This window comes from Ciconia boyciana, chromosome 6, assembly GCF_034638445.1.
Source record: "Ciconia boyciana chromosome 6, ASM3463844v1, whole genome shotgun sequence".
NCBI classification, from domain to species: Eukaryota; Metazoa; Chordata; class Aves; order Ciconiiformes; family Ciconiidae; genus Ciconia; species Ciconia boyciana.
Window position 1 is genome coordinate 30,940,906 of NC_132939.1, and position 13,752 is coordinate 30,954,657.

The window sequence follows — 13,752 nt, forward strand, 5'->3', positions numbered from 1 at the left end:
CTCCAGCCTAGCTAAAAGCCTTCCTTTATGCAATGCACTCTAATAAATTTTTTGTCCCAGAGACAGAAGTTATGCCAAAATACTGTTAATTCAATTATTTAGAACCATCTTAACAACAGGAAAAACCTGTGGAATCCGCAGAAGAATTTTAATTCAAAAATACACTAAAAACATACAGGCTTGGTCCTCTGTTAAATTATAATCACAGCACAATCACACCACCCAATGATTTTTCTCAATAGGTCTAAACACTCCTCAGTCAATAGGGAGTCTTATGCATGCACAGAACTGAGCTAGTAGAACTTTAAAGCATGGTGTGATTCAATAGCGGTGATCACGGGCGGATGAACCTCCAGAGCTGTAAGGATCACGGATGACTTCCACACATTGGTCAGGTGGAAACAGCAAATCTGTCTTATCCATGAGCTCATACATTACTTGTAAGTTTTCCATTACTTTATCTTACAGATGCCAAAGAAGTCAGGCCAAGGGCATCCATGCCAACCCTAAAAAGACAATTCCATTATCTCTGCTGTTACCATGTTACCATGTCACTTTGTTACACAACTTCAATGTGATAAAAAACATACTATAGCTGATCGATCAAATATATTGATTAGACAAGGGATGAGTTTTCCTCCCCGTATCTGGCTTCAGAAAAGACTTGGAAATGCCTCTAATCATTACACTCAAATAATTCTATAGCTTGGATGCAGAGAACCAACACATTCACACGTCTCCTAACTTCAAGGCTATCTTTCTCTTAAGAAAGCTGGTGCAGGCATCCATGGTCAGATTTTTAATGGAAATTCACAGAATGCATTTGAACTCACTGACGGTCAGGTACAGCAATGCTACAGTTTGAATACAAAGAAAACTTTCATTTAAAAATTGGTTGCTCCCTCCGGCAGCAGCAAAACATACGACAGTGATTTTTATATAGGTGAAAGGACAAAAATTTTAGGCTGCTAAAGGTCTGAACATCAAGAGAAGCAACGGTATAAACAGCCACAGTTGTAGAAACAACTGTGATTTTCATATGTACTTTAGGTTACTTCAGGGAACTTTCAATGCTGTGTTTAATTTAGCCAAAAAAAAAAAAAAAAAAAAAAATCATCTCTCTCTTGAACAGCCACAAGCAATTGTTGTAAAACAACTGGGAGGACATATGACTGTCCTTCCACAAAGAAGTTACAATGTAAAACCAATGAAAAAGGGGACAAGAATTCCTGTAATTCTGTTGCCACTTGATACGATATTCACGCCTCTTAACATTCTTTTCATTGTTCTAAATGGCTTTGGTTGGATATTTCCCAACATAATTTCATAAGGAATCTCTGAATTTTAGCTAAATTCTAATCTTTGCTACCTTTCCCACAGTAAACACATTAGAGAGGCAAATCCTGATTACATGCAATACCATGCAGGCTTTTTTGTTCAATTCTTACCACTGGATTAAGATTTTTTGTTTTCCTAATTACATTCAGCACACATACACCTATTTTTGGTCTGGCACTACCTGCATACAAGAAAGAATGATACAAAGATTTCTATATCATTTGCTAGAGAAGTGATCACACACTTTTGATGACATAGAACTTCCTCCCCCAAGAGGACTAGGCTTTTACCACATTATTAAATATTTAAAACCCTACAAGACCCTACAGCGTAAGGAAAAAAACAGGGTAAAAGTATGCTTTTTAATCCATTTGTTGGTCATTATCAGTTGTCAAGTCTGACAAAAGGACAACCTGACCCTACAAAGCTTGTTGAGCTGAGGTAGCTGGTGATGGAAACAACAAGAGAAGAGATTCGAGTCTCAGGTGCATTTTCAGAAGTTTTACTTAAGTGTTGAGGGCTGCATTATTGAAGTGTAAAAAGTGTTTTTAATTTGCTTCAGTCCAGGAGCTAGTAATAAGAGTTCAATAACTACTAACAATTGTTCAGTAACAATTTTAAAGCTGAGAAATCAAAAAAGGATGTAAGAGGCTTACATCTTACTTTTAAGGAAAAAAAAAAAGCACCCATGGATAGAGTAATACTCTATAACTGAGAGAAGATTTACTGAGATAGAGCAATACTCTATCACTGAGAGAGTATTTTATACTCTATCATTGAGACTCTATCAGAGAGTCATACTCTCAAAAAAGGAAAGTAGTTCAATCAACTAACTAGAAATTACTTTTTTGTGTGTGTGAAATAAAATTGCCATGCATATGGTGACAAATAAGAAATGAAGCAAACTTATCAAAACATGCCATGGATTTAAAACAAAACAATTCATAGAAATTAATTTCCACACTGTGTTTAGAGACTATACAATCCCATTCACACACACAAAGCCTAAATAAATAAAAATAAACTAATCCTCTACTTTTTGCCTTTTTTTAATGCATCTACACCTGCCTCCCTCAGATTCCCTTACTTATTAATTCTGATTCTTTGCTCTAGCCTGTGCAGCATTGCTTCACACTGCACAGAATAGCAGTCTTCTCAAGAAATTCAGGCTCTTGCTCGAGAACCATGGAGTCCTCACAGCGGAAAGGCATCCAAACCTCTCACCAGGAAAGGCCTGAGGAAAAGGAATTAGATAGGAAAAGAGGAGGAGGAGGAAGATGCCAGATGTTCAAAACACCTTCTAGCACAGTGGCACTCCTTTGTCTTCCTTCTCTCCCAGTTCTTTTTACTACTTCCCCAAATTGCTAATGAGGCCACCAAAGCTTAGTAGCTTCTGCTCTGCATCAAGACTCTGAAGTGTATCTGCATCAAAGCAAAAACTAATGCAGGGAATCAGAAATGTAGTATTCTTTGTAATACCACTATCCTAACATACTTTGTAATAAAGAATATTACATAACATACTTTTTAATATACATATATATACACACACATCACACATATATGTGATTTTACATTATATATACACATATATTTTTACATTATTTACATATTTATTATGTGTACATTACATATACACTATTATATATTTTATGGGAATACAGAGTTTCATAATTGTATCAATGAGGATTCGTGTCTTTAACCATAACTACTTACATAAAATGGCAGCAAATTTGTCAATGTAGCTACATAGAGATGCAAATGAATATGCCCTAATGCTCACTAAATGGGGCAAGGTGTTTGTAAAAGTTTAATAATAATTAAAAATGGTGCTATCACTAATCATCTTTAAAGTACATAAGAAAAGAAAAGAGCAGCATGGGGAAGAAGACAGAACACAGGAATTAGTGGGACATGGAGGAAAAAATGAAGCTAATATCTGTAATAAGCTGAAAGTTGTTTATAGATGTTAATGTTATTTTCCAGGTTCATTTTCGAAGGCTGTTTTATAGGGTTCTCTTGAGGCCAGAGCTGAGATGACAAAGCAGGTGTTTTGTGAAAATTGTTAAGCTACAGGCAGATTAACGTTTTTGCCCTTTATACACCGCCTGAAAGTTCACTATGATGCACAGTGATTGCTTAAGTTTCAATTCATAGTGAAACTTTATAGAAGTGCATTGGAAAAGTTTGTATCTCTTGCTTGAGGATGCTGTCGATACTTTTGGTGTAATTTGGACAACCAGGAATCTGCTTCTGATGATGAGTTTAGCATGTCTGGGGCTGTTAAAAAGCCAGGAGCTGTGGTTCTGGAAAAACTTCTTTCACAGTAGAGTCTTCTTCCGGTGTAGGTAGCAATTGCATAAAGCCATTTTCTGAGCAAGTCCCAGGATATAATGATATGTGAAAACGAGATGCTACGGTCAGTGGCAGCCTTCTTTTTGCAACGAAGTCATTAACTCTTTGCCTGGTGCCCGGGTGGCTCTCGGGAACGGGGGCACTCGGCCCGCCTCGCTCTCCGGGCGAGGGCGCGACGGCCGGCGAGCGCTGGCGGGCAGGCCCGGGGCGGGTCAGCACCCTGGCTAGCTCCGCGCGGCCGGCGGCGCCCCGCGGCCCCGGGCCCCGCCTGCGCCCCCGGCAGGGAGCGGCAAGGCGGGAACGGCGGGCGGGCCGGGGGCGGCTCTGCAGGGTCCGTCACTCAGAAAGGTCAGGGAGACGTCTCACGACGACGGCGCGTCTCCTAGTCCCACAATAAATATTAGTCAGACGCCACTAAGTTAGATAGGCTGAGAAGAAGGCGTTTGAGTAACTTCTCTTTTAATGGGAATTTTCAAGGCGATTTCCGATCTATCATTGCAGATTCCAACAGATTCCCGAAACATAGAAAACTCCAGAAGACAGTTAATGTTTGGAAAGGATAAAAAAAAAAAAATTTACTGTGGTAACTATGGGACATCAGCTTGATATCAATTCCAGGCAAAATAGAGGACCTGAGTATTAAAGAATTAAAGGAAGACAACGTAATTGCTGCCGTTCAACTGAAATTCCCCTTCCTGTCAAACTAACTTTTTACGACGCCATTACAAGTCCGGCCTATAAAGATACTAGTTACTAGAGCACTTATACTTCTCTAAGATATCTAAGTTCGCACCACATGGCACAGTTTGTTTTTAAGAAACTAAAATGGCAGAAAATCAATAGATCACACATTAAATAATAGGTCCCAAAATATAACTGTAAATTAACTGAACTAATATTTCTCTAATTAGTCCCATGATAATCAATTCCTGACCTTACACTTAAACATTTTTTACTAGGAAAAAAATGATAAAGTCTGTAGTTGGTACTGAGATCAGGCAGTGGTATAGAACAAACTGCATTAATTGTTTAATGGACTGCAATCAAACTACACATGTTCCAACTCAGATAAAAGATGACATTATATATCAAGGACCAAAGAATAAATGGAAGCATCACCTAACACAATACATATAATCGGTCACTTTTGATAAACGCATCTGCTGCAGTGTTAAGGCTATGACAACTACGGATAAGTAGGCAAATAAATACTAAGGGAGATTGTAATACCTCTCTACATGCTCGTTGTAGGATTGCTGCTGGAATATTATATCCAGTTCTGGTGTTGACATTTCAAGAAAAGATTTTTTTTAAACAAAAAGATGCAGAAAACCAAATTATTAAAATACTGGAGAATATGTATTGAGTGTCAAAATTATGAAGCTCAATGCCTCCAGATTATCTAATAAAAATTGCTTTAGTCTTTTTACAAAGACTAAAAATTACAAGAGATCTTCATTCTGATGTACAAAATCATACGAGTCAAAGGCTGAACTTGTAAATTACTTACAAACATAAAAAGATCTCCAAGGTCTGTAATTTTAGTCCATAACGATATTCTACTATTAGAATACTTCATGAATTATTTCAGTGGATTCCTCATTACTGACAATTCTTAAAAGACAAGGGAATGATTTTCTAAATTATATGCTCTTATTCAACTACTGTTAGCACACATAATTCAGAGAAATCCTAGGGAATCTGGTGTTATGCACAAAGCTAGCCTCAATAACCACAACAGTCCCCTTGGTCTTAAAGCAGTCAGGCTGAGATAAGTGATGAGGTTTTTATCTTTGAAAATTAACTATACAACTATATTTCATTATGAAAATATAATTATCCCAGGCAAATTTAGTATGCTGAGGCTGTCCTAAGTCCACAAAAGTACTTTTCAACAGTCCAAGGATCAGTTGAAAAAATAAAGCATGGCACAATGATGAGGCACAAGAATCAGTAAGTTTATGTATTATAAACATGGGGATCAAGAAACTCTCAAAGCTGTATGAATTTCTTACACATCAGAAGAGCTAACAGTGCAAGCTCAGATTTTAACTATCTGCCAAACAAACGCAAAACTATTCCTAAGAACACAACAGCAACATTTCCCAAAAACCATTACAGCCTTTCATTTCGTCCTTACTTAAATAATAAAAAGTATTACATATTGGTATCATAAGTTTTAAGAAATATTGGCTGTGTGTAAATAAAGACATTCAATACCAAATATCTCAGAATTCAAGCTTAGGCTTTAAAAATAATCCTGGTTATATTGTTGACCTATAACCTGCCATAATGGCAAAAGTGTAATAACCCTAAAAATAATAACAGTATTCTATAGGTTCTTGAATTTACTTTTAAGAAATACAATTCTATCAGCACAAGTTATAAGTTTTTTCTTTTTTTTTTTTTTTTTTAAATACACCAACAGTCATTAAATTTGCTTTAAGGATATCCAATTCTAAACTGTGGTGAGATACTTCTTCATTTTGAAATTATTATTTAAACAAAAATTAATTTCTACTCTGTAAGAGAACATGGTGGATATGCAATCATCTGGCAAGCAGGGTTATGAGATTTCTACTGAGAAACAGGAAACATACAATGATGGGGTGAAATCTGTGTACATATTTTTTTTATTAATACTAGGAACTAGAATAGTAATAATACAGGTAATAAATAAGAAAACAGTTATTACTACTCTTAAGACCAAGATTCCAGCTTTTACCTCTTTCAGAGCAAGGAATATAAGAACACATTATAATACGTCAACACCAAATATGAGCAATATCTACTGCAGGGCTACTCGTATGGCAGGCCCTAGTCCTGATTCAGACCATAAATCAATTCTGTCCAAACCATTACTCCAGGCAAAAAAATATTTCAGGAAGCCAATACATGTCAATGCAGGTCCTCACAATAGAATTGATGTATTACCTACCAATTCCAACAAGCCAGCCAAAGTACAGTTGCTCCCTGATTGCAGAGGGAGGTCAAGGGAAAATTGACTCATCAAGGAAAGGTTAGTCTAGTCTTTGGAGATATGTACAGAAGCACAGCCACATAACTGAGGTATCCTAGGCTCAAAACTAATGAAATACATAAGAACAATATAGACAACAGAGAGAAATGTCCAGCCTGAATTTAGCATCTAGCCCAAATTTCCTTGTAAACAATGGAGAAGGGAGTGCAACATTGCCTCGAAGCAGCTTTTCCGATAAAATGTTCCTCTTTCTCTTGCTTCCTCCCCGAGCTGACAATAGGCAGAAAGACCTACCAGCTGAGCACCCAGGCTACAGTAATAGAAAAGATCTGGTTATGACTACTATCTCAGCTAGACATTCAGGGTGAAGTTGCACATAACAGCATGACCTAGCAAGAGTTATAAACCTACCTCTGCAAAGCAGCAATATAAACAACTCCCTTCTTACAATCATTCTCTATCAAGTTAGCAAGTTGAATCAGCGCAGCTCAGAGATCAACGGGCACTAGAAAAGGCACAGGCGGAGGACATCATCTTCCACTTATAAACAGCAGCCAGCTGTTAGACTGGCTCAACAATAATGTGCAATTTCATCCGCAGGAGCTAACACGTGAAAAATATGATTATATGTATGTGTATCTATAAATAAATGACAACCAGCACTAGACAGTCAATAACGGAGCTTCTTTCCTGCATGCATCTGCTTTACTGTGGGAGGCTCACGGCTTGCTCCTCAGCTTCAGCATCAATTTCTTAGTTCTTGCCTAGTCAAGACAAGAACTGACTGGGTTAGCTAGCACACTTCTCCCACAAGACCAATAAATACTTTCTTCACACTGATCTATCTTGTGATTATTTCATGATTTTTCTCCATCCAGATGAATTATTCAACAGGTTTCCCCACTGGAAACACCATCTTGCTTAAAACAGTAAAACTATAATTTCACCTAAATCATCATGATTATCACAATAATCTCTAGAGCTCAACAAAACAGCAGATAAACTTTATGCAGAAAAAGAATCGTGATCCAATATCAATTCCCCTCCTTCAGCTCTCAGAGTATGACATGCCAATTTCTTCTAGGCTGACTTGACTTAGGTAATTATACTTTGATTTTATAGACTACTGGAAACAGAAAATCAAAGTGTCCCATATGAAGGCAGGGCATTCAATGAAATTTGGAGTAGCACAGTCATTCCTCATCTAATACAATTTCAATCAGTTGATAATGCCCATTCTGGATCTATTTAACTCAGGATACTGACAAATGGAAAGACAAGAAAATAATTAATTATTTCGAGACAGTAAATAACTCAACATACATTATTTAAAACAAAATAACAATACAAATACTTTCTAAAAAGTCACCAGTTTGATCCTGAAATGAAGCATGCTCTATTTCTAGATCACACACACACACCCCCTTCTTTTTTTTACTACTTCAACACTGTGAAGCTAAACAGACACACTTAATTTGCTCAGAAGCCGTACTGCTCGCCAAGAGTGGCATTTGAAGCATTACCATAGCAGTAAACTTAACAGCTGCAACAAGACACATCCTGCTGATATACCACACAACAAAGCAATCTCATTCTTACTACATTGCTGAAAAACATTGTATCAAATAAGTGTTGCTAACATAAACATTAATACTCTGAGAGACTGCATAACAGAAGCAACAAACATTATCTGAGAATTATCTGGGAAGTGATAGAGTGCAGAACGAACCCCCTCTTTCAGAATCAATAAGCAGCTGCTGACTGGAGACAATTCCCAATTACTGAAGAGACACAAACTCTAAAAGGCAAGATGTTTCCTAACTGTGGATGAGTCCAGTGGAACAAGTCCATTAACACAGGATACAATTTTTGTGTAACTTCAGTTGTGAGAGAATTGCATCAAAAATGTAATAAAATTATTTCCATTTAAACAGACCGGGAGGACACCAACCTTGATCATTTCAGTTTTTCCCCATGTTAGCTCCAGACAGTAACTTGTCCCTGCAACAAGTAACAAATCCCTTTGCAACATCCAGATATTAAAAACGGCCTCATATTAAAAAGACTGCATATCTTTTACAAGCTCTCAAAGCAAGTTCAGTATATTTTACCCTTTCTTTATACATCAGACAGCTTTGTGTTGGAAAAAATTACTTTCTTCATCAATACCATCAGTGAGCTGGTTAACCTCTTCCATGAAAACCCAGCCAGCTTTCAACCCTTCCAACTACTCAGAAGCTTCTCCTGCACTCAAACGCAAGGCTAAGCAACATACACACATTTCTCCGAAATGAAGAATTACCGGATAGAGTTCCTCATCAGTGCAAATAACCTAATTCTCAATAATTGATTAATCTCTTCAGAGACAAAGCAACAGCATGAAATAGCATTTCAGCGATGCTTTTCATCACAGAATTGTTCTCAACCATGCAGTACAAGAACCAAAGAAAAAAATGCCTGAACATAATAATGAACACATTTTTGAATTCTTAACAAGACACAGTTTTGTTTAAAATGCTAAAGACTTCTTCAGTTTCCCAGTTTGCCCTCCTCTCAGATTCAATCTTTCCCTTCTCCCCAAAAAATTCCTCAAGGTTTTCAAAGATTTGTCTCTATTAATTGAAAAACAAGTTTGAAGAATAAGTCTTTGAACGTTATGACTTGCACAACGTCTCAAAAATGGGAAAGAGATACTCAACCAGATCAAGAGGTGAAGCGTCAAAAGGCCAGATTTTATTGTTTAAATTTTCCACTACTTAGGTTTCAAGATTAGTGACCTATAAGCTAACACAGAAAAAAATAGACTAAAAATTTAAACTGCCAAGAATGGCACCTCAATTTCACAAGCAGCTTAAAAAAAAATCCAAGTTACCAGATTCCCTCAAAGGCACACTACTTAACATCTAGCACTGAAGGGGGGGGGGGAAGAATCCAACTCTAAAATTTTAATAAATATAATAAAGTTTTAAAGGATAAGTAAAAGATTGGGTGATATTTACAAAGAGGTAATTTTGAAAGAACATACAAGATACAGTTACTAAAAGCCACATTATATAGTATTCAATGTTTCCAACAAAGAGAGGGAAGTTAACTTTTATTCTACCACTGTGTGACACAGAATATAGTTAAAGCACCCTTAAGCAGTTAAATATAGTTAAGCAGAATATAGTTAAAGCACCCTATCAGTGCATGGAGAGCAGAAAAATGAAACTGCTCTGTTTAGTTGTACTCTCTCATCCAACTGAAATAATTTTTATTTCCTCTTCTTAAAGTTAACGTTTCATTCCCATTTAAGTACCCTAGATACTAAACTGTTAAACAAAAGAAAAACAAATAAAAGATTAACCATTTGAACAATTTATTTCATCCCAATCATGGACAAGAAATCAAGTTGATATTAAGTAATTTTTAAATACAACATGATCTGTAGCTCTTGGATTCCTTAATGTACACCTTGCATTTAGTCAATTTTGCATGTTTTAATTCTTGCCCACCTATACTTCAACAATAGGCCCATCTGACTGCTCTGCTAGATCCATGGCACAACACACTGCTCTGTGAGATCAGTCAAACGAAGCTCAGGTTTCTCTGCCGTGAGGAGAGAGTGCTTTAACAGTTAGAATGAGGGAGGAAGGACAGTGGCTGGTCCATGTACAACAACGCATCCCTGTGAGACCACTACAAATCCTGGTGTCTTGTACTGAAAAGGCAGCTGTTTCTCCTCCCCTCTAGCCAAACACAAAGGCTTTGTGTAGTGCTTTCCCAGAGCAAGAGAAAGAGACAACACAACACACAGGAATACACAGAAAGTGTCAATCTCCTGTTGTAGAGTATCAATTTATTCCCACTAGATAAACAAGTCTTAGCTAACACAGAAAACACAGTAGCATATTAATATGGCATATAGTGCAACTTCACACACTAAGCAAATGTTTAACCTTCTGTACACATATATCTAGAACTGGTAGAAGCTGATCGTTCAGAAATCAAACAGGGAAAACTCCACTCAGATCTCTCTTTTGTCATACTCAAAAATCTTTCTTGATTTAATCAGTTACATTGGAAAAACCTCTCTGGGATTTGTGATGTTAGTGGTAACAGAGCCTGCAGCACGCAGCAGCAGTACAGTGACTACACTAAACCTAACCAACATCACGATATTCCAGTTACTCAATTTGCTTGTCTCATTCTAACCCCATCATTTCCAAAACAGGAAGTTTAAAAAGGTGCTGAACTTCAAGAGCATAATGGTACATCAGAAATATATCAGAGAAGAACAAAGTATTTGTCAGATATAATTAATTCCATCTTCACATTTTTTTAAACTATGATATCTTGATGCACTATTTCCAAAATAACTTTTGGCCAATGAATATACATACTACTGTAGTCAAACTTTCCTGTATATAATTTTTTACAAGCTAAACAAATATTAATAAGCATACTTCTGGTTTAAGAAGCTAAGAAAGTTTTATTACTTTGTTAAATGTAATTTGCACTGTAAAACAAAGGAATCATCACCAATAAAGTATTATGTGCAATTTAACACAGAATAAAAATGTTGGATATCTTTGTACCATGAGTTCACATCATTAAGACCCCCCAAAAAATGTCCAAAAACCAAACAAGAGCAGCAAAATAAGCTCTAATCTTTTGTTTTCTCAGATACAACAGATAAAATGAACTAACATAACTACAAGCACAACATGTGTTCAACAGAGGCATGGCATTAACTATGTAGAATATATAAAAATTCTACTCATTTTTTCCAGAATCACAACATGGAAACTAAGCACTCACTTTAAGCCTAAAGAGATTTTAAAATAAATAGAGTATGTTTTATTTTAAGGCTCTCAACCTTCCTGTCAACATAGCTTACTAATTCTGAACATTTAAGCTGCAATTCAACTGGTTCTGCACATACAGTCTAAGAAAGCCATTACAACCTATTTTATAACTCATTTTCTATAGTCCTTTCCAGCTTAATTATAAATATGATAGAAGGTTCTCAAAAGGCTGTGCTATACTCAGGGGTCTTTCCTTTGTGTCCATCACCACCCCCACCGCCCCTGATAATACATTAATATTATTAATACTTGCAAATCCATCCCTGTTCACACTAGCAGTTGTTCCCAACTGCTCTGGCTCACACCAGAGGTTAGAAACCTTGTACCGATCTTTGTCCTCTCATTGCTTTTGCTCTAGAGTGGCAACAGAAGTACAAGGATGCAGCTGCAGCTCCAGAGATCATCTGTATACTTAGGAACAAGGTATTTCCCCATTTCCTATTTTTTAAAGCTAAAAGTATGTATAGTAATGTTTTTTAAATGTCTTCCATATGCAGTGTATATGTTTACTATTTTCACCGTAGCGAGTGCATCTGCGGCCTAGCCAGGCATATCTGTATTCATATATTGATGCAACTGCTGTTAATGGCTCCAGCACTTAAAGCGCTAGACAGACAGACTGATTCCCCATCCAGCCTTGCCCACATATGCATCCGTTACACGCATGCCACAATCAAGAACTGGAAATATAGATGCAGCTATTTTAAAACAGGGATGCTTCGCCATCAGAACACGTAAATATCTGTACCGTTTGGCTTCTTGCAGCAAGTGGGAGGGACAAAAAAATCTCGTGCCTATAAATTTGAATTCTCCGTAGAGGCCGGGGCGGCGATGACTGCTGCTGGAGCCCGCCAGACCTGCTGACCTTAACTCCACAGAAAGGATCGCCCCGTCCTGCCTGCGCACCCCCCGCTGCAATAAGCCCCTCTCCGGGTGGGCCGTGGCCCCCCGGAGCTCCCGCGCCCGGCAAACTCCCTCTCCCGCGGGGAGAGAAACCGCGACGCGACTCCCACGCAGCAACCGCTGCGCCCGGGCCGGCGGCGGGGGCTCGGCCGCCGGAGCCCCAGGGCCGCGCCCCGCTGAGGCGGCCGGAGCGCCCCCCGGGGACACCTCCGCCCGGCTGCCGGGATCCGCGCCGGTGGGCGCGCAGGGGTAACGGCGACGGCCGCCGCTCAGCGCCGCGTCTCCTCACCTGGAACGGGGCCGAGGCGGCGGCGGCTCCTCGGGACGGCGCGCGACACGGCGAGTCCCTGCGGAACCCGGCGCCCCGGCCGCCGCGGGGGATGGTCTGCGCGGCGCGGGGCGGGGGCTAGAGCGGCGCCCCCCGGCCCAGCCTCCGGGCCAGCCTCCGCCCCATGGCGTGCGGCGCGGTCTCTATGGCGACTGCAGTGCCGGGACGGCGCCGGCCCACCCGCGGGGAGGGATAACGGCTGCGCGCAGCGCGGAGGGACGCTCAGGGGGTTACGGAGGGGCCCGCGGCGCTCCCCAAAGGGGTTAACCCCCTCGCGGCCGCCGCCGCCATCCCTGCGGCAGTCCCGGCCGGAGCCCGGCCGCGCTCGCCCGCGCCACCTCCCCGCTCTCGCCCTTCCTCAGCCGCGGCGCCGCCGAGCTCGCTGTCCTCCAGGGCACCGCCCGCATCCCTTTTCCGGAGCGGTGATTGGGCAGCCGCGGAGATTCCTCCCGGACGATTGGTTGCCAGCGTGATCAATTAGGACACCGGAGGCGGGCGCACCTGGAAACGGCGCTGTGTGTGGGGTTGGTTGAGAGCCGGTGAGCCCCGCTACTAGCCACAGCCGCCCCCGCGCAGCCTCGGGGCCGAGGTGCGTGCTGGGCACTGTAGTCTCCCGCCGCGGTGGCAGCGGGCCGGCCGGCCAGGGCCGCCACGAGCCGTTTCCCGCTGAGGATCTGGGGGAGGCCGGCAGCGCCCGTGACGGGGATCGAGGCTAGCCCACGGCGCTGGCCGCCGCGGGGCCGCTCCCCGCTGCAGGGCCCGCTCTGGTCCAGGGGGGAGCTGCGTCCTCGCTGCGGTACCGGCCTCCGCTTCAGGAGCCCACCTGCGGCCATTCCCGGGCCTCATCGTCGAAGCTGCCCGGACCTGGGGGGGTGCCCGGGGCCTGTCTAAGCCCAGGCCGCTGCCCTGCCTCCGCCCTGCCGCGGTGGGGCGAGAGGGCTGAGGAAAGAGAGGCTTGGGCGGGGGAGCAGGGTGACCCTGCGGGGGGGAGGCCGGTCCCT

The 13,752-nt window shown here is 41.0% G+C and overlaps 1 protein-coding gene across 3 annotated transcripts in view; it reads right to left on the reverse strand.

Annotated features, from left to right (window-relative positions):
- TTBK2 (tau tubulin kinase 2) overlaps positions 1–13,136 on the reverse strand; it is a 111,322-nt gene extending 98,186 nt beyond the window's left edge. For all 3 annotated transcript variants that reach the window (XM_072864905.1, XM_072864902.1, XM_072864904.1), the window contains exon 1: positions 12,713–13,136. The gene's annotated coding sequence lies outside the window, so the exon portion shown is untranslated. The remainder of the gene's footprint in view (positions 1–12,712) is intronic.
- Between the last annotated feature and the right edge of the window lie 616 nt (positions 13,137–13,752).